General features: G+C 40.6%; 1 protein-coding gene across 1 annotated transcript in view; it reads left to right on the top strand.

Annotated features, from left to right (window-relative positions):
- The first annotated feature begins 12,698 nt into the window (after positions 1-12,698).
- GRM2 (glutamate metabotropic receptor 2) overlaps positions 12,699-22,265 on the top strand; it is a 158,171-nt gene continuing 148,604 nt past the window's right edge. Inside the window, exon 1 of the mRNA XM_020803853.3 lies at positions 12,699-13,376. The gene's annotated coding sequence lies outside the window, so the exon portion shown is untranslated. The remainder of the gene's footprint in view (positions 13,377-22,265) is intronic.

Here is a 22,265-nt window from a genome sequence, read left to right as displayed (position 1 = left end):
TTACATTCCCACCACATATGAAAATACGTACCAATTTCCTCATCACATTTCCAACATGCTTTGGAGTATGTTGGATTTATTATATTCAATTTTACAGGAGTCAAATACCACCTTAGACAGATTTTAAAAAAATTTTCCTTTATTCTTGTTGACATTAATCTTAACACTCTCATCCTCCACATTTTTGTCCAATCCTCTATTTTAATATCTGTTTTTAAATCGTTTTCCCAAATTAATTTTAAACCTTCTATTCCCCATTCTTTTTCCTCTTGTTCCAAAATTATATTATATATTTTACTTACTATTCCTTTCAAAGTTGTATCTTGCATATCTTCATGTGATGACAGAAATTGTTCGTACTTAGTAAGTTCTCTACATTTACCATTAGTTTTCAACCAATCCTTTGTCCAGGTGTCTAACTGAATAAGATTATACCATGATAGTTTATTAGATTGCAGTTTAGACATAATCATCTCCTTCGATCTCATGTTACCCATCCAGTCCTTCAATCTTGCAACCCTTTTATTCTTAAATAATTCTACTAAATCCTTTAAATTTGTAGGAAAGTTTTCTGTCTCAGTCACTAGTTTTAATGGTGAAGTTAAGGGACAAGACTTCTCTTTATATTTATTCCAAATATTTAACAGGTTTCTTAAAAAGGGGTTTTTAATCTGATTTATTGAACTTCTCTTTAGTATATTAAACAAGTATCCTTCAGCATTTCCATTTATTTCTGAAGATTCCATCTCCCACCAAATTAATTTTTCTTTATTGAATATAATATCTCCAATAACTCTTAATTGATTTGCTATATAATAATTTTTAACATTGGGCATACCTAAACCTCCTTTTTTTTGAGCCTTATACCAATATCTTTTATTTATTCTAGATTTTTTGCCTTGATTACAAAATCCATTAATTAATCCCTGCCAATATTTAAAATCCTCTTCTTCTAATCGTATTGGGAGCATCCTAAATAAAAAAGTGATCTTCGGTAATATTTTCATCTTAATTAAAGCGATTCTCCCAAACCATGATAGTTTCAATTTGGCGTACTCTTGCAATTTATCTTTAATTTCATTTTTTAATTTATTAAAATTTTTCTCTTTTAATTTTTGGGTTGTTCTAATTATGTTTATACCTAAATATTTGATAAGATTACACATTTTAACGCTATATTTATTCACAAACATGTCTTGCTCCTGTATATTATAGTTAAACATCATCATTTGTGATTTTTGCCAATTAATCCTTAAACCTGTTATTTCCCCAAATTTTTCTAAATGGTTTTTAATGTTTTCCATACTCTCTAATGGATTTTTAATAGTCAATAAGGAATCATCAGCAAACAAATTAATTTTAATCATTTCATTTTTACCTGTTCCTTTAATTAATTTATCATTTCTTATTGCGTTAGCTAATAATTCTATAATCATGCAAAACAATATTGGTGAAAGTGGGCAGCCTTGTCTAGTACCTCGGCCTAGAAAGATCTTTTCCGTTATACCATCATTAACTATTATTTCTGAAGTATTATCTAAGTATAATTGATCTATAACACCTCTAAACTTTTTACCAAATCCCCAACCTCTTATAAGAAGTTTTAGTGTTGACCATTCAACACAATCAAAGGCTTTAAATATATCCAATGATAAAATCATTGCTTTTATTTTTTCTTTTTCTATTTCATGTATAATATTTAAAACTCGTCTAGTTAAATTGTCCATTTGTCTACCCTTAATGAAACCACATTGGTCTTCTTTAATATAATTTGCTATAAATCTATTTAATCTATTTGCCAGTATAGCAGTAAAAATCTTAGCATCTTGGTTTATTAAAGATATAGGTCTATAGGATCCCGGATCTGTTTGATCCTTATTGGGTTTTAGAATGAGAATCGTTAATGAATGCTTCCATGAAGCTGGTATTGTCTCTCCTTCCATTATCTTATTATAAATCATTTTTAACTTAGGTATTAAAATGGTGCTAAAGTGTTTATAATATTCTGGACCCAATCCATCAGGACCTGGTGTTTTACCATTTTTTAATTTATTTATGACTTCAGCAATCTCTTGCTCCTTGATCTCTTCTTCTAATATTCTTTTAGCATTTTCTGATAATTTAGTTTTTAAATTATCGTTTATATATTTTTCTATACATTCTTTCTTTATGTTATTTCCTTTGTATAGTTTCATGACCAGTTCTAACCGTTGCTTCCTGTCCCACATATAGGTTTCTCAGGAGACAGATAAAGTGGTCAGGCACTCCCATTTCTTTAAGAACTTGCCATAGTTTGCTGTGGTCCACACAGTCAAAGGCTTTCGCATAGTCAATGAAGCAGAAGTAGATATTTTTCTGGAACTCTCTGGCTTTCTCCATAATCCAGCGCAAGTTAGCAATTTGGTCTCGAGTTCCTCTGCCTCTTCGGAATCCAGCTTGTACTTCTGGGAGTTCTCGGTCCACATACTGCTGAAGCCTACCTTGTAGGATTTTGAGCATAACCTTGCTAGCGTGCGAAATGAGTGCAATTGTACGGTAGTTGGAGCATTCTTTGGCACTGCCTTTCTTTGGGATTGGGATGTAGACTGATCTTTTCCAATCCTCTGGCCACAGTTGAGTTTTCCAAACTTGCTGGCATATTGAATGTAGCACCTTAACAGCATCATCTTTCAAGATTTTAAATAGTTCAACTGGAATGCCATCACCTCCACTGGCCTTGTTGTTAGCCAGGCTTTCTAAGGCCCACTTGACTTCGCTCTCCAGGATGTCTGGCTCAAGGTCAGCAACTACATTGTCTGGGTTGTCCGGGATATCCAAATCTTTCTGATATAATTCCTCTGTGTATTCTTGCCACCTCTTCTTGACGTCTTCTGTTTCTGTTAGGTCCCTCCCATTTTTGTCTTTTATCATGTTCATGTTCATCTTTGCGCAAAATGTTTCTCTAATATGTCCAATTTTCCTGAACAGATCTCTGGTCTTTCCTTTACTGTTATCTTCCTCTATTTCTTTGCATTGTTCATTTAAGAAGGCCCTCTTGTCTCTCCTTGCTATTCTTTGGAAGTCTGCATTCAAGTTTCTGTAACTTTCCCTATCTCCCTTGCATTTTGCTTCCCTTCTCCTCTCTGCTATTTCTAAGGCCTCGTTGGACAGCCACTTTGCTTTCTTGCATTTCCTTTTCTTTGGGATGGTTTTCGTTGCTGCCTCCTGGACAATGTTACGAGCCTCTATCCAAAGTTCTTCAGGCACTCTGTCCACCAAATCTAGTTCCTTAAATCTGTTCTTTACTTGCACTGTGCATTCATAAGGGATTTGGTTTAGATTATACCTGAGTGGCCCAGTGGTTTTTCCTAATCTCTTCAGTCTAAGCTTGAATTTTGCTATGAGAAGCTGATGATCAGAACCGCAGTCAGCTCCAGGTCTTGTTTTTGCTGACTGTATAGAGCTTCTCCATCTTTGGCTGCAGAGAATATAGTCAATCTGATTTCGATATTGCCCATCTGGTGGTTTCCATGTATAGAGTCGCCTCTTGTGTTGTTGGAAAAGAGTGTTTGTGATGACCAGCTTATTCTCTTGACAAAACTCTATTAGCCTTTGTCCTGCTTCGTTCTGAACTCCAAGGCCAAACTTCCCTGTTGTTCCTTTTATCTCTTGGCTCCCTACTTTAGCATTCCAGTCCCCTAGAATGAGAAGAACATCTTTCTTTGGTGTCAGTTCTAGAAGGTGTTGTAAATCTTCATAGAATTGTTCAATTTCAGTCTCCTCAGCAATGCTGGTTGGTGCATAAACTTGGATTATTGTGATGTTGAACGGTCTGCCTTGGATTCGTATTGACATCATTCTATCATTTTTGAGATTGTATCCCATTACAGCTTTTCCCACTCTTTTGTTGACTATGAGGGCTACTCCATTCCTTCTACGGGATTCTTGCCCACAATAGTAGATATGATAATCATCTGAGCTGAATTCGCCCATTCCTGTCCATTTTAGTTCACTGATGCCCAGGATGTCGATGTTTATTCTTGCCATCTCCTGTTTGACCACCTCCAGCTTCCCAACGTTCATAGATCTTACATTCCAGGTTCCTATACAGTATTTTTCTTTGCAGCATTGGATTTTCCTTTCACTTCCAGGCACGTCCACAGCTGAGCGTCCTTTCGGCTTTGGCCCAACCACTTCATTAGCTCTGGAGCTACTTGTACTTGTCCTCCACTCTTCCTCAGTAGCATGTTGGGCGCCTTCCGACCTGAGGGGCCCATCTTCCAGCGTTATATCTTTTAGCCTTTTGTTTCTGATCATGGGGCGTTCTTGGCAAAGATACTGGAGTGGCATTGCCAGTTCCTACTCCAGGAAGGAATATTACCTGAGATTATTATATGGAGTTCTCCTACAGCATATCTGTTTCTTCACGACAGTTGAGTAAGGGGATGGTAAGCCAGGAAACAGCAGATATTGTCAGGTCACCATCCTTGTAATGTTTTGTGTGCCAATCTAACAGTATAGCGACGTCTCATAGGTACAGAATTTGTTCCTGATCCCAGGCAAGTTGGTTCAAGACTACAACGTCTTGGCAGGCTGAAGGACATATAGCATTAGATGGGCCCTACTGAGGGAGTTCAGAATTAGAGTTCAAAGGCAAAGCTAAATGAAGAGTCCTACCAGGCAGACAGATAGACCAGGTACAGGAGATCCGAAGCCGAACTCCAGGAACAATCCAGAGTCAAGACCATCCAGTGGTTCCAGCAAATAAAGAGAACCCAAGAAGTGTAGTTATGCAAATTCAAAGCGATACTAACCCAGAAAAGTCAAGCACACGTACTGTATCAGGACACAGAACAAGCACCATCTGGAGCTACAAGAGACATTGTTTCTAACAAATGTATAAACCTCAGCTAAGGATTATATAACTGGTCTGCAGGAGCTCTAGCCCCAGTTCAGGTACAGGAATATGACCAGCTAGTAGAGGAGCTCAGCTGCATGATTTGGAGGAAAGTCTTTCCTTCAGAGACTCTTCTGCAAAGTCTTCTCCTGCAGCTTTACTTGAGGCTTCTAGCTGGGCTCCTGCCTTCATTCCCTGATGTTCTTGGTGAGGAGGCAGGCTCCTTCTCCAGCTCTAGCACAGCACTTCCTTCATCCTGGAGTCCTGGGGGCTCCAGGGTCTGTTGTTGTTTACTTGTTAAGTCATGTCCGACTCTTCGTGACCCCATGGACCAGAGCACGCCAGGCCCTCCTGTCTTCCACTGCCTCCTGGAGTCAGGTCAAATTCATGATGGTAGCTTCGATGACACTGTCCAACCATCTCATCCTCTGACGTCCCCTTCTCCTCTTGCCTTCACACTTTCCCAACATCATGGTCTTTTCCAGGGAGTCTTCTCATGAGAACCAGGGTCTGTGGAGTTCAGCTATTCCTCACTTACTTTGGGTTTGGGAGATTCCAGCTCATCCTTGCAAGAAGACTCATGTAGTGGGAATATGACAGTCTCTCACATAGCAGAATACAGTGTAGCTATAAAACAGTGCAAATATTGCTCTATCTTGGGAAGAATAAGGTATAGTTTAAATGCTCTGACCCATAGCTTTTCTTAGGCCAACAAGGGTTAACAGGAAAATCCAGCAATGAAACAATGATATCCTTTCTTTTTAAGCACAAGGCTGTGTTCTTGGTCTTGATACACCTTGTATACGTCCTTGTGTATCTGTTTCTGAACTCTACCTGGGTTTCAATGGCATAGCTCAGTGCACTGTGAGAAACATCTGTCTAATCTAAATCTGCTGGCTGCTGGAAGAAAAGTAGAAAGAGATGTTTTATAGCAGATCAGTGGATTTCCTGGGGGAGAAAGTGTCTTTCATTTAAAAATGTCCTCAGGGGGGCTGGGTGAATATTTGTAGTTTCCATGCAGTCACCAGGGGAGTGGGAGAAAGTGAAATGCAAAGGCGAGCATTAGGGAAACAAGGAATACTGTACAGGCTTCTGCTTTCCTCTCCTAACAGCAGTCATGAATATGCATCTTCCCAAGTATCTGTGTTTTTAAATGATGCAGTCCTGCTTGATTAGCTAGTGATGTTATCCTTGTGAAGTGTTTTAGACACATGCTTCTGTGTCTTAAAAACCTTAGGTTTTGTGTCTTAAGTGTGGTTGAACATATCTTCAGCTGCCTTGGTATCTCTTCCAATTTTTTTTTAAAGGTAGTGTTCTACATTAATGTGTGGACAGGTTGGGTGGGGTGGATGTTTGAGTGTGCATCCCCCACAGTAGAAAAACTCCAGATATAAAATAAAAAGTATTGTTGAAATAGAGGAAGATAAGGAATTCCAGAAGATAAGGCAATTCAGACCCCAAACAACCCCTCTTGCTTTCCTAACACATGGACACATTGTTGCACTTTTTTTGTATGTTAATTTTTACCCCAAGAAACAGAAGAGTTGAGCTTCAGTTTTCACTCAGCTGGGGTGGGATTGGGAGGGGAGGGGAGGGGAGAATCTACCTCGGGCAGACAGAGACTTGCTTTCTCTAAGTGCGGATCAGTTGGACTGGGTTGGTAGAGATTATGTAACTCTAAATAAGATTGTGCTGCAAAACTGTTGTTTGGAGATGTTAACTTCAGGAAAGCCTGTACTTCATGTCCACTTTTCCACACTAGTAGTGATGTGCTATATAGGGAACAGAGTAGCTAGCAGGATTATGCTATAGTGTTTACTTGACATAGAAGTTAAGGTACAAGAAGAGTACCATGTCCATCCCTGAGCCATGTGCCCGAAGAAACCACATTTACACATGAAGCCTCTTGGCACAGTGGCCTCGTGGCACAGTGGTTAAACTGCTGTACTGCAGCTAAAACTGTGCTCACAACATGGGGCTCAATCCCAGGTAGCTGGCTCAAGGTTGATTCAGCCTTCTATCCTTCCAAGGTCGGTAAAATGAGTACCCAGCTTGCTGTGGGGAGGGGGCAATGGGTAGCCTGCATGATTAACTTGTAAACCACCCAGAAAGTGCTTGAAATGCTATGGGGCGGTATATAAGCAGCACGCTTTGCTGTTTTGCTTTATGAAGGAGAACTATTTTCCATTTAAATTTCAATCATAAAAGGCTAGGTCTTGTATACTAAAAGGTGTGATTCATGGGTTTCCCACAAATAAACATATTCCATTATCGAGTTGTCATCGTCGTCGTTTAGTCGTGTCCGACTTTTCGTGACCCCATGGACCAGAGCACGTCAGGCCCTCCTATCTTCCACTGCCTCCTGGAGTTCTGTCAATTTCATGTTGGTTACTTCGCAGACACTGTCCAGCCATTTCATCCTCTGTCGTCCCCTTCTCCTTTTGCCCTCACACTTTCCTAACATCAAGGTCTTTTCCAGGGAGTCTTCTCTTCTCATCAGATGACAAAAGTACTGGAGCCTCAGCTTCAGGATTTGTCCTTCCAGTGAGTACTCAGGGTTGATTTCCTTCAAAATGGATAGGTTTGTTCTCCTTGCAGTCCATTATCAGGTATGTTCCACCAAATGTTTGTGCCAGCTGGGTCAAATGAAAAGGTAAAAAACCCCACAATTCTCATAAAATCCACTCTAAGTTGCCCACTTAGGTAAAGAGCGGAAGCTGAGACTTCAAGCTTACAGTTAGTAACAGGATTGAAAAATTCAGGGAATGGAAGGTAGGATTGATCTAAAGGCCATCTCAGTCTGTGGCTTTAAAATGACATGACAGAGATGGTAAGGAAAGGGGTTGAAAATAAAGCTGTTAATACTGTAATGGTTTTATATAAATATAGGATATACACTTTTGGCATAATAGGTGTAAACTAGTTTTTTATTCCGCAAAGGAAATAGAAAGAAAAGAAGGAGCTGTCTTATACCAAGACAGACCACTGGTGCCTCTTACTCATCCTTGTCTGTTTTGATTGGCAGTAGTCTCCTTTTTTTTTCTCCAGATAGGGCTCTTTCTCATCCCTAAGTGGAGCTTCTGGGGTTTCAACTGGTAACCTCTTGCATGCAAGGCCTGATCTTTCTACCATTGAGCCTTTGCCCTTTTTCACTGATAGAACATGATGGAGCTGTAGAAAGTGCAAAAAAGGGACAATCCAGAATGAAGGGATGGGGGAGATGGAGATGAGAGACCTTCCTTACAAGAAAGGCTAAATTTTTTGACCTGTTTAGTTTTGGAAAAAGGACAACAAAAAGATTAGATATGTGTCGTGACAGGGGTTTATCAAATCAGGATTAGCTGAGGATAGATATGACATCTCCCTTCACACTAGAACTTTGGGTAGTCCAATTAAGTTGATTGACAGTCCTTTCAGTGCAGACAAAAGGAAGTTCGACTTTCACAGTGCATAATTAATTTATAGAATTTGCTGCCAGGAGATACAGCAACGATGTCCAATAAGTCAGATGCCTTCAAAGGGGGAATTTCTAGCCACGATAGTTACATGGAGTACTGTATTTCTTTTTTTTTTTTAAATCATCTCTGCTTTTCTGGCTGATGTTTGGTCATGTTCAGAGGTGCTCAGCAAGGCCCAGTTTCCAGATGCCTTGATGGCGGATGCCATTGCAAGGAATGTTAAAACAGAACTGGATGGGGAATTCTGTTGTCTTAAAATAGGGTAGGTTTTCAAAATTCTAATAGCCTCTATTGGCACCACTTTCTTGTGTCTGAGGCAAGAAAAGGGGGAAAGAGGTTATAGTCTTACATTACACATTGGCTGAGCCACAAGAATAAGAAACATTGTGGGCATCAGGCAGAAGAAAACTTTTTGAAAGTCTTGTAGCTGATAATCAGGAAGGGAAAATATTAGCAGAAATTCCAAATGCTTCAGTTAATTCTGATCTGAAATTTTCTAATTTTTTCCATTAAAATATTACACCCATTGCTTCTTGAATGGTCTAAGAACTTAAAAGAGCCAACACTGCTGTACAATGGGCAAAGAATGAACCATTGTATGCAGCTGAATTTGCTTTCTGATAATACCTTACAATGGGTCTTGCTCTCTTTGACCTGAAGATTCCAGAGTTGCTTACAAGGTGAGAATCAAAACATAATCCTAATTGTTCAATATGAAACAGCAATATGACAGTAGCAGAAATCAGTGGACCAGACAAAACAAGATTCATCAGATGAGGGATTTTTATCTTATTTCATTTCTCACCTTTCTTCCAGTACAAAACTCAAGGTGGCTCAAAGTATAAACTGATATACTGTACCTAGATACAGTTTAAAAGGTAGTAAGTTATATATTAATAAAACCACAATTAAATGAATTATCAATTAAAAACCAGCTGCAGAATTAAAGAAAGGACCCAACAAGGAGTGCAGTAGAACAGATTTGCAATACCAAACTCCACTGACCACAAACCTGAAGAACTCTGGACTGAACTAGAGACAGTGCAAAAAGAATATTCTTGTACTCAAAAGGAATAAAAAACCTCAATAGATGACTGAAAAAATTCTTGAAATTGTTAATGACAGATGAGAAGCAAAAGTAAAAGAGGACAAGGTCAGAATCCTAAATGCTACTTTTCACCATTTGTCATATACTGTAGGTACAAAGAGAACTATTATAATAAACAATGCAATGAAATAGAACAGAACTATAAAAGATGGGAAACAAGAGATCCCTCATAAAAGGTAAATCAAACCTTTAAAACGTTCAAAACAAGGTTAGAAAAATATTGAAGAGGTGCATCTTATCTGATCAAGATAAAATAAAGGGAAGATGGAAACAATATACCATATGGAAGAGAATCAAGGATGACAGATTCTTTCAAAGACAAATACTGTCATGAAAAACTTGTAATTTTAGAAAGTGAGGTGAAAGCTGCTGTCAAAACACATGAAAAAATTAAATCACCAGGAATAGACAGGATATCAAAATAATTATTTCAAACTACAGATACTGAATCTATTAAATCCTAAAAAGTATATGCCAAAAATGTGGAAAACAAAATAAATAAATAAATAAATAGAAATATTTGATATACATTCCTATTCAAGACATTGAAGGGATGTGTATGTTCACAAGAATCAATGCAGTTCTGGTAGAAGAAGGGTACTCCAAAATGAAGGAAATGAAGGAAAATTTTGTTATATCTCCAGATGGCCCAGGGGGCCACTTTTTCTATTATTGTGACATTTTTGTGTTATGGGGGGGAGTTATTTGGTTCATTGTGTTTTATTTATTTTGTATTTTTGGTTATATATATGATTTATATGATTTATATGATTCTTTTATATATATATAAAAGAATCATATAAGTTTAATGTTGCAAATTAAAAAATCAACATACATAATTAATTATTGTCTATACCTTGGAGACTGCTGATGAGAAATCAGAAAAAGACTGATACTTGGAAGGGCAGCTACAAAGCAACTACCAAGTATCCTTAAAATTAAGGGTGTGTCACCAGATATCAAGGCCAAGACTGTTGATCTTGTGGTGTTTCCAGTCCCCACAATGGATGTGTCCATTGTATGGACACTGGAGAATGCAGACTGGAAACAAAATCAATCCATTCAGGAAATAAAATTGATTCATTCAAAATGTGGATTGGAGGAAATCTTTATTGATACCATGAGCCACAAGGAAGATAATAAAGGATCAAATGAAGCCTGAACTCCCTCCAGAAGCACAAAAAAACCAAACCAAACCCTGACGTTACCATACTTGAAGGAAATCTTAGAAGAGAAGACACGCTAGAAAAGAGTTTACCTGTGGAGAGGGGAGATGCTGATAAGGTGTTTGTTATGTATTGTATTATTTTCATATCATGAATTACAAAGTTGATTTGGGAATGCATTTTGTTCAAATTCACTTCAGTTACAACTCCTCTCAATTCAGTGTGCTGATGGAAGTTGTCATCCAATAACATCTGGAGGGCCAATGGTTTTCCAGCCCTTATTTAGGTGAAGATCCATAAAATTGTCTTCTCCCCTCCAATTTAGCTCAATTTCCAATTTCACTAAGATGGCTAGTTTTGCCCAGCACTAGTTGCCACCCATTGCTCCTTTAAAGACAGGAACACTCAGAGGAAAGTCTCAGCAGAGGGACACATGCTTTGCACAAGCAGTTTAGTACAGAAGCGAATGTCTGTTCTGCTACCTGGATCCCAAACCACACAGAGATGTATAAAGTGAGCGCTGGTACCTTGGACTGAGTTTGAGAATGGGATGGAAGTTAGCTGAGCTCTTTCAACACCAGCAAGGTAAGATTCTTATAATCTAGAAACATATGTTTAACCTAACATTTTGCTAAGGATGGGAAATCTCAAGGCTGTAAAATTCCAGCTATACATCCCAAAAGGTTAAGCACATTCTGTAAAAGCCAGTATGGCCTTGCCATTAGAATTTTGGACGGCAGCTTGGGAGAAGTAGGTTTGAATGCCCACTGAGCTTTGAGATCCATTGAATAACCTTGGTCCAATCACTTTCTCTGAGCCTGATTTATCTCACAGAGTTGTTGTGGTGATGACATTGGTAGGAACAGAGCCATCTGTGCCCTTTTATATGAATTGAGGGGAAAGTGCAAAGTTTAACTAGTAGATGAATAAGAATCTCTCTTCGAATCCTTTCCTCCAGGAGTCACTTCCATTAAGAAATGTGGGTGGGAGAAGGGATATTGCAGGAACCTGGGGTACACAAGAGACCTATGTTACCCTTCCGAAAGTGGATAATAAAAATATTTTTGTGCAGGCTCTGTAGTAAAGATACTCAATTAAAAAAACACTTATTTGGACAGTGAAAGATGGTCTGCTGACTGAATTGTTTCCCCATAGCACATAATTAGTGGTTGATTAAAGAGACTGTTAACATAAGGGAAAGGAGAAAACATGTCAGTCCTGAACACAAACTATCCTTAGATTGGAAGCAACTCATGAGAATAATTTGCTTTCCACACCATCAAGCTGATCTGCCCACTTACTGAATTAAGTTCACTCAAAACCACAGGCTTATTCACCAGTGGGATGTCATTAAACCATGGAAAATGACTCCCCCCGCCCAAATAATTAAATTGGTATTTTTCATTTTTGGTTAGGGATTGCTGTAAGGTCCAGTTACAAAATGCCTATCCTGCTTTACATCTTTTCTAAAATAAAGCTGTGTTTCTTGGGAAGACCTCCTTACCTGAGTTGTGTACTGGTGAATCCAATACAGTATAGACCATGTCTGAGGCCCAAAGAGAAGAGAATATGGATAGGGAAGAGCACAAACACAGGCTGTAATGAAATTAAGAGACAAAGAAAGCCCTTATACACCTAATCATCCTAGCCGCCTAGAGGGGTCATGGCACCAGACAGGCAGGGTATAAATTAAATAAATAAATAAAATAAATAAAATATTTGTTGAGAAATTCATGGTTGTTGTTGTTGTTGTTGCTGTTGTTTTGGAAGGGTTGCCACTGGAACCCTTCATATTGTAGGGTTGTGGTGACTTGCTTACAAAGATTGCCACAGAGTTTTGGGTTGAACATTGTTCCAAGTTATTTCCTCACCTTTGTATCTCCCATATGATCGTTATCTACTTTCTGTCCCCATAGCTGCTTAAAGCTACAAATTAAGATCATTTAACAAAGTCAGTTACAAATCTACTTCTGCAACACTAAATGGAAAAATCCACTTGTTTGAGGCATGTGTGGAGGCATCCCAAACCTACAAAAGGATGCTGCAGGCAGGTTCTTTTATTGAGATCCACATTCTAAATCTAAGTGCAGAAAGAGTTCTTTCCTTCCAAGGGTCAGGATTGGAAATGAAGAGGGCTCCTTGGCTGTAACCTTTTCCTGTGACATTGATTCGGTATCTCCGTGGTGGTAAGGAAGTATGTTACGAACGCTTTCAGGCGTCGATGCCTGCCTGCATAGTTCTGTCCTGAAGGGTCCTCACCCCACCACCTTGTCCCAGGAGGTTGTCTTCAGCACCATACCGTTTGGACAGCTCCCACTCCGGGGGGGGGAAGCTTTGCACTCCTCCAGCTCCCCGCGCGGGGAGTTTGATTTCAGCACCCTCGACCCGGACAGCTCCCCGCCGCGATATAAAAGCTTGGCAGAGCCGCTTGATACCCAACGTCTTTGGAGGAGTTTCCAGCGCGCATCAAATATGTGAGCATCGCGGTGAGCGAGCGACCCGCTTGTGCGCTAAGCAAATCAAGAGCTTTCAACACCAAGAGCTGTGGGCAGCTACTTATGCAAGAGAAGAGGATTCGGAGGCGCAGCACCTTCTGTACTTGACAGAGGCAGCATCTTTACAGCAAAGCAGTACGGTGTCCAGTCAGTCCTTCAGGAAAAAAGAAAAGTCCGAGGACCTTTGGTTAGCTCATTGGGGAAACCTCGAAAGAATCCAGCTTTGGAGAGACACGCGTCCCTGCCGCCTAACAGGTGTCTCTGCTTGGCAAGGTAAGCTTTGTTATTCAAATATGTTGACAAGGTGTGGAACGAGAAGCTTTACCTTATCTCCTATATTGTTACATTTTTCTCTCTCCTTAGGCATTCTATACCGCCTTTTGGCAGGGGGAGAGCGGAGGGGGGGTTGCTCTGAATGTTCTCTACAGTGTTAGCGGATTCTCTTATTTCATAGAAGCAGACGGCTGTTTTCGTTCCCCCGCCGCTTCTCCGTTCCTTCCCCCTCTCTGGCATTTAAATGTGGTGGGATGAATTAGCCCAACACATTGCTTTTTAATCCTATAGATATCCCTGGCATCTAATCCTATTCTTCCCAACAGATTTAGAAGCTAACAGAAGATTTCATTTGGAGCTAGGTTTCTGCCTTTCTGCCCAGGCACCCAATACCATTTCTGGTAATTAATTTTCCTTTAAAGTTTAATTTGGAAGACATATCAAGCCATTTCAGAGCTCATTGTAGGAGCTTGATGCAGGAAACTGGAAACAACTGTTTTGAGATCTCACAGGCAGCAAAAACATGAAGTTTTGTGACTGGTATTCCTTTTAAAAAAATTTAGAATTGGCTGCAGAGCTGTGGTGAGCCTGTTTGATGAGAGCTCCTGGAGTGTTGGACATTCACTGTGCCTTAGGGGGCATGATTGGGGGGAGTGTGTGGATTTGAAATCCCCTACCAGTATTCGATTTTCCACAGGTACATACTATAATGAAATAATGAGACAAAAGAAATACATGGGATGGGACAGACCTAGAGCCAGAAATTTATATCTTCTTCCCAGTGCCTCAAGCCTATTATTTCTCATTAGAATGTACAGGTCCATTTACTTCTTTATTGGTTTAATACCTTTAACATTTATTGCTGCCTTTATTGTTACAGAAATGCAAGAACAAAAAGTTAAACCCAAGCTTATTAGTTTTTGTTTCCATTGTGTTTTTCCATGTTTCTAGTCCATTAAAAAAGTCACAGAAAAATTATATATATAAAGAACCAGGACAGAAAAAGTTTCATTCTTTCCTTCCCCCTCCTTCTTTGAACATTGATTCCCAGCAGGAATATGCTTTATGATCTAAAGCCAGAGGCAGGCTAAGAAGTCAGTGCTAGAACATTGAACAAACTCATGGGGGAGAGGAGGCAAGGTAGACTGTGCCTCAGTTCAAAAGAACTAGCTAGGTGAAGTCCACATTGTAACACATGTGAAACAAAGACCAGGATTTATAGTTCACCATACCAAAAGCACAAATGACTTTGCAAAAAGTTGATTTGGTTTCACAAAGGAGAAAAGGCATAACTTGCTCTGTTGCTCCAAGTTTCCTGAAATACACTTATGCAAAAGAGTGGGGTGGGTTAGATTGGCATGTCTGTTTTCCCACTGGCGTCTTTGAAATGTTCTATTTGACCAGCCAGCTACTCTGGAAGACAGTCTGAATTAATCTATGTGAATTTAAAATCACCCTGAACTGCCATCAATCAGGCAACCACTGACAGATGATCGCCCTCTCAGAAAGCTGTCCCTGAACATCTCTTTTGGGTGATGCACTGAAGTGACTGATGGTGTCAATTAAGCAAGGAGGCTTAGGAGCCTGGTGCTTGCCCTCAGAATCTCCTTGCATATTTTAGGATGCAAAGGCTCTGATATTTTGTTGTTGAATGAGAACAAAGGCAGGCAGCCAGAGGTTAAAGCTCTGTGACAGCTTGCATGTTGCTGTTGCTTGGACATGGAAAACACACGAATGCCTGTTTCCTTTACAACAGATGCACCACTGATGCCTTTCTCGGCACTTGTAGATCTTAGAAAGCAGTTGCCAAATGCTTTGGCAGAGCTCTTTAGCCACAAACGAGCACAGGCAATGCTCATGAGGGAATGGCACTGCCCAATGAGGCATTTACTTATTGCATTTATCTGGTCTAAGAATACTTCTTAGGTATGCATTTACATGAAAGCTGCTGTAGCGACGGGATATACTTGATCTCATAGGACTGGAATTAAAACTCACTTATTGGGTAGGACTGAGCAAGACACTGATTCTGTGTCTAACCTCCCTCAGCAAGATTGTTGTGAAGATAGAATGGGGATGGAGCAATGCATGCTGCTGTAAACATCAGGGAAAGACAAATAATCAGTCAAACAAACATCTCTTTACTCCAGCTGGTGAGGATGCATGGTAATCTTTTTAAAAATCTGACTATAGATGGCCTATGCCGATTAACACAGAGTGAGGTACACTTTTGACATAAGAAGAGGTGATAAATTGAATAAACTGAGGCTGACCCTCTGTGAATGGAAAGGCTTTTCAATGGCCATGCTGGCTGAGGAACTGAGAGAGCTGTGGTCCTTCAGAAAGAATGGTTTGGCCAACAGTGACAGCAAGAAGCCAGACACAGGTGGATCCGGAGACTGGTTGGCATGGATCTTTGTGGAACTGGGTTGGTCCCTAGAACGCTCATTTTTTCTGCTTCCATGAGGGGATCTTAGAAACCTGGAAACATGTGCCCTAGTGCTGTTGTGTGCTCATCGCATGACGATTTGGTTCTTCAAAACAAACAATGAAAACAACACCCAAATGTATGTTAGCCTTTGCGAAGGAATGGTAGGATGATAATGGGATGAAACATTCAAGCCATTATATAAATCCATTAAACATCTACATATTCAATTTTCAATGGATGTTCTGGCCACATCAACCCACCAAAACAAAGATATGATAAAAAAAGAGAGAGAAATGTGTTGCATAGAAAATGACTAAATATGTATGAAAGAAATCACTAGGGATGCATATAACTGTGAACTGCCTGAGTAAAGATTAAAAGAAATATAAGCTCTTCCCCCTTCCATCTTTCTAGTATTGAAGGAGTCCCAGTTAACTTAACATGCAGTGAGGGAAATAAAAGTAATTATGTTTCTTATGCCTTAAAATCTTTCTTTCGAATACAGTGTCATAAGAAGTAATCTACGCATTGTTGGAAGATGAACAAGAGAGGAGGGGAGAAGCTCTCATGCCCTGCTTAGAGGCTTCCCAGAAATATTTGGCTAGACACATTCGGAGATAGGATACCAGAACAGTCGAGCTTTTCCCCCCAGCCTGGCATGACTTCCTCATTGCCACGACTGCAAGTGGGATTTAAAATAACAACAAGGCTAGTTCATAAACAAGATCAGTATTGACAAAGACTATTAATTAAGGCTAAAGCAGAAGATATTTCTAAACATAGAACTGCTGGAGGCGCAGAATGATTGATAGAGAAAAGGTAGTGCTTTCGTCCTTTTAGATATTTTATTTCAATCATGCAAAACTAGCCATCATTAAAAATAGGATGTTAGGCAAATATTCATTTGGTCTCATTCAGTTTTGATTTCCTTTTAGGGGAGGTGGTAGTAAAACTGCCTGAATGACCCTTCCTTAATTCTCAGTGGGACCACAAAGTGGAATGTGTGTTTGCAACATAAATGAATGAAGACTTTATGGCAGTTGTTCTGGCAAGGACAGCTATTAAAATATGAAATTATACAAATGTTTGAGCAGAAGGAGGCAGGGTGATTTTTAAAAAAAGTATCTAAAGAAACAACGGGAGCACCCTTTATACAATGAAGCACTTTCCATCTACCGAGATGGCACATGGTTAGATATCTTCCAATACCTACACTGCGCCAGGAAATTCACTTTTAAGGGGAAAAAAAGAATATAATTAAAAGCTTGACGCCTCCCATAACTCAGCAGGGTCCTGGAGCATCATCTCACCACTGCCCAACTATGTCCGTTCTTCCTAAGATTAAGTTTTCAAGCTCTTTTCTGGACTAAAGACAGTAGGGTAAATGATCAGTCTCTTGATCAAGGTTTACTAGTGCTGGTATAGTGAAAGGGGTTACATCCTCTGCTTCAGCCATTGTGAAATGGCTTCCGATTATCATAGTGATCTCTTGCCTCCCTCTGTGTCCCTTTCCCCAGGATGCCCTGATGATGCTCTGCTGCAGGAGCACTACTCATGGAAATGAACATGAAGCTAGCTCCAACATACCAACACAGGAAGCTGCTTTATACTGAGAAAAAATTATTGGTCCATACAGCCCAGTACAGTATTGTCATTTCTGACTGGTGACAGGTCTTCAAGGTTTTGGCAGGATTCACTGCCTGAAGTCCTACCAAGAGATTCCTAGTATGATCGGCTGATCTTCTCTCCAAGTACAACCCAGATACAGCCCTGCTTAGTTTCTTACAAGATTAGATGATGAGTATTCAGTCTGTGAAAAGCAACAAATTTGTTTTTGTAAGCTAAGAGGATGTAGTCATAGAGAAAAGGATTGATTGCGATCGGAGAACTAACGGATCTTGTCTCTGGGGGCCAGACTACATGCTACAGGTCAGTCAACCTAATAAAACCCTAATAGCTGGTTCTTTTTCTTCTTCTTAGCAAAGAAGAGCCAGCTAGTGGATGAGATGCTTAAACAACTGGGGGGGGGTGTCACTTTTTCCGACCATACTGGCCACACTGCCTGGAAAATTATTTATAGGCCAAACAATCACCTTTCTTAAGATCTGTTCCCTTCTTTTGTCCTTCCCCCACAACTTCAGCTAGTTTTTCTCCTAAGCTGTCCCAGTTACTAGGTGACCATGTGAACTTCATCCAAGTCCACCTAAAACCCTCAGAGGTGGGGAATGTAGCAGTTGGGAGGGAATTGCAGAAAAGGGTATCTGGGGATGTAGTGGATGTACTAAACACCCACTCCTCTTTTCCATGGCACACCAGTTCACCTCCCCAACTGCTTTGTCAACAAGGAAGAGGACTATCAGTGTTTTATTACATTTAAACATGAAACATGTTGTTTTGACCTCTGTGTTTCTTGGCTCTTGAATGGCTATCCATATACAGACCTGGACTCAGTTTTTAATCAGTGTCCAAAATACTGTGCTCTTTCTTTAAAACCTGATCATTTACTTCCTTCATGAGACTGGCATTTTTGTTGTTATTCTCCTGCATCAGAAATCAGTGATATTCTGATCATATGCTGGCTGGCTACTTGGGTGGCTGAGTTGCTGCAGGTCAGAAGGCCAGCAGCTGTTGTCTCAGGAGGAAGGCAGAGATATATAGCTTTAAACATTTGGAGAAGGGCCAGAGTTCAATATTAGAAAGTGAGTTTTCCATATTCTGTACTTGTTTCCCCATTTAAGGCTGTCAGGTGACAGGCCATGAAATGATTTTAGACTACATTAACAGAAGCATAGTCTCTAAATCCTGTGAGGTATTGTTCCCTCTCTATTTGGCACTGGTTAGTTCTCATATAGAGTACTGTGTCCAGTTCTGAACACTGCAGTTTGGGAAACTGGCAAACTGGAACAAGTTTAGAGGAGAGCAACAAGGATAATCAGTGTACAGTGGTGCCTCGCTTAACGACAATAATCCATTCCAGGAAAATCGCCGTTAAGCAAAAACATCGTAAAGCAAAAATAAAATAAAATAAAATAAACCATTGAAACGCATTGAAACCCATTCAGTGCATTCCAATGGGGTAAAAACTCACCGTCCAGCAAAGATCCTCCATACAGCGGCCATTTTCACTGCCTGTATAGCGAGGAATTCGTTCCTAAACACAGCGGGGAGCCATTTAATTACCCGGTGGGCATTTTGAAACTGCCAATCAGCTGTTAGAAAAACATCATTTTGTGAAGAATTGGTTCCCGAAGCAGGGAACCGATCAATGCAAAGCGAAATTCCCCCATTTAGACCATCGTTTTGCGATCACAATTGTGATCGAAGAAAGATCGTCATTAAGCGGATTTGTCGTAATGTGGGGCAATCGTAAAGCAAGGCACCACTGTACTGGAAACCAAGCCCTATCAAGAAAGACTGATAGGACTTGGTTTCTCAACCTTGAGAAGACTGAGGGGAGACATGATAGCACTTTTCCAATACTTGAAAGGTAGCCATATAAAGGACAGGCAGGATCTGTTCTGAGTCATTTCAGAATGCAGGACACTTAATAAAGGGCTCAGGTTACAGCACACCAGATTTCAGCTGAATAATAGGAAAAGCTTCCTGTAAGAGTAGTATGACAATGGATCCAATTAACTCAGAAGGCAGAGAGCACTCCAGTGCTGGAGGCATTCAAGAGGAAATTGGACCAGCCTCTGTTGGATCTGCTTTGATTTGGATTCCCGCACTGAGCAAGGGATTGGACTCGATGGCCTTATAGGCCCCTTCCGACTCCATTATTTTATGACTCTATTTTATGACATCTCATTCAGCTAATGCCAATCAGACTATATAATCCTGGGGTGGATATATACAGAAGAACTACTGTATATAATTTCAGTGCTGGCAGTGAAGAATTTGAAATTGTTGCAGATTTTGTATACCTCAGCCCAGTCATCAAATCAGATGGAGGCTGCAGCCAAGAAATCAGAAGACTGAGACTTGGGAGGGAAGCTATGAAAGAACTAGAGGCAATCACCAAATGTAAGAATGTGTAACTACAGATCAAGGCCAGGATAATCTATACTATTGTATTTCCAATTACTGTTAACAAATGTGAAAGTTGGAGAATGAAGACAGCTAACAGAAAAAAATATTGATTCATTTGAAATCTGGCGCTGGAGGAGAACCTTGTAGATACACTGGATTGACAGAAAGACAAACAAACAGGTCCTAGATCAAATCACTATCTCTAGAGGCAAACATTATGAAACTGACATTCTTGTACTTCAAGCACATTTTGAGAATACAAGACATGCTGGGAAAGACAATAATGCTAGGAAAAATTGAACGTAGCAGGAAAAAAGACCAAATGTGAGATAGATTGACTCTATAAAAGGAACTACAGCTTCAACAAAGATGAGCCAATTGTTTAATGCATGGTTAAGCAACTTTCTTTGCCCACAGCTCATGTATGCATTTCCTCAGAGATCACCAGGGATTCCTTGTATTTTATGGGGAGATTCAGACTTGGTGCTGATTGTATGTGTTTGTGTACAGTATATGTCACCAATTTTGCCCATAAACAAATGTATGCAAATATTGCTAATATGTTAGTATTCAAGGGATATGGATATGTGTAATATGATGTAAGCCATCTGTCAGGTATAAAAAGATAAAGATGGGGGCTGCCTCCTCAGTTGGCACCAGGTGCTATGGCTGAGTCCTGAATGCCTTCAGTGCATACTTTTAAAAACTCAAAAACAAAACCCAGCATGAAGCTTAGGAGCACGAGAAGAGTCCTGCTGGATCAGACCCAAGGGCTGTCTCACCTAGCATTCTGTTACCACAGAGTGAACACTGGCCTTTCAGATATGGCTGCTAAGCCCACAGGCAGGACTTGTGAAAAACAACAGCACCCCCCCCCCCCTTCATGGGCCCCAGCAGTGTTTCTTAGCAACTAGTATGCAGAGAGAGCCTGCGCAAAAGGAGAGGAAATGTATAACTCCGAACTTCAGGTATCTCCCAGCTCCCGCCAGCTTAGCGGTTCGAAAGCATGCAAATGCAAGTAGATAAAAAGGGACCACTTTGATGGACAATCATGCCTCTAAGAAATGAATACTTCATAACACTCTTTGACAAAAAATTGAAGCTGTCCACAAAAGTGCATGAGGCCAGATTGGATGGCGGCCCTTCCAGGAAAATAGAAAACGACCGAGTGGGGCATGATGAGTCTCTGTATGAAAATGGGCTGCAGACTGCTCACATGTAATGGCATCTGGTTGAGGCCTCAAATGCTTTCTAGCTCCATAGAGGTTGTGGAGCACCCTATAGAGTTGTGCCTGCTGGTTAGTCGCTTGATGTTAAATGCTTTCTTGGAGGCCTGAATGGAATTACAATACCTGCCCGACAACTTTGTTATCATTGCCCAACTAACATTCAAGGGAGCTTTTTCTTCAGATATGCTCTAGCCCCCTCACTTGTTTCATGGCTCACAACTCCACTGTAATCCAGGGAGAGGAGTGAGCCCTGAAATGCCATCAAGTACCCTTCAGCAACCTGGGTTTCAACACCCACGCCAATCAGATCCAATAGCCTCCATGGGCGGGCCATTCTACTAGGTCCCATCTCCCTAAGAGGGAGGGGGTTGTCTTTGCCAGGCCAAGTCTCAGCAGGTAGTGATCTGACCATGACACGGCAAGCAAAGTTAACCTGCTCACCCTCAGATCTTCTTTGTCTTGGCTGGCCAGAATACTAGTGTATGACTAGCTACATGTGTACAACCACTCACCTGTTGAGGCAGCCCCATGGATGTCATGAAACTATGAAGTCCATGAACTCCGAGGCGAGATTGATGACCAACGCCTCCACATGTATGTTGAAGTCACTCAGGAGCAAAAGTAACAACAAAGCAGTGGAGACAAAGTCCATCTGCCTCGGCAGGGCCAGCTCTGGGTCACCAGGAGAACATTACACCAGCGCTAGACCCAATCTGTCCCATTGGTCCACAGACAGGTGGAGGTTCTCTAACCCAGGGCAAGCCAAGCTGACAATCCTACTAACCTTGATAGAACTTTTAAATACAATGGCAACACCATCCTCAGCCTTCTGATCTGCCTTGATGGTGTAGGGAATGACCTGGAGGGCAAATCTGGAAGAGAGCTACCTCTCCCCCAGTGCCCACTCATCTGTTATACATGCCAGATCAGCCCTGTCATCCACAATCAGATTGGCAATCATTTGGGATTTATTCAAGACCAAACTAGCATTCAGCAACAAGAAGCTCAGAGTGGGAGGTGGTGAACTGGGCAGGTTACCTTGCATCTGACCATCGGGGGAAATGTTAGAGTCCAGAATCAATACAGGACATTGAACATGGGCTCGCCTCTAATGGCCAACATTAGTGGAGGAAACTGATGCCCTTGATCCATTCCAGTAGGGCTTCAGGCTGCAGCATGGTATGGAAACAGCATTGGTCG

Source organism: Pogona vitticeps, chromosome 2 (assembly GCF_051106095.1).
Source record: "Pogona vitticeps strain Pit_001003342236 chromosome 2, PviZW2.1, whole genome shotgun sequence".
Classification (NCBI taxonomy): domain Eukaryota; kingdom Metazoa; phylum Chordata; class Lepidosauria; order Squamata; family Agamidae; genus Pogona; species Pogona vitticeps.
This window is presented reverse-complemented; position numbering and strand designations above follow the sequence as displayed.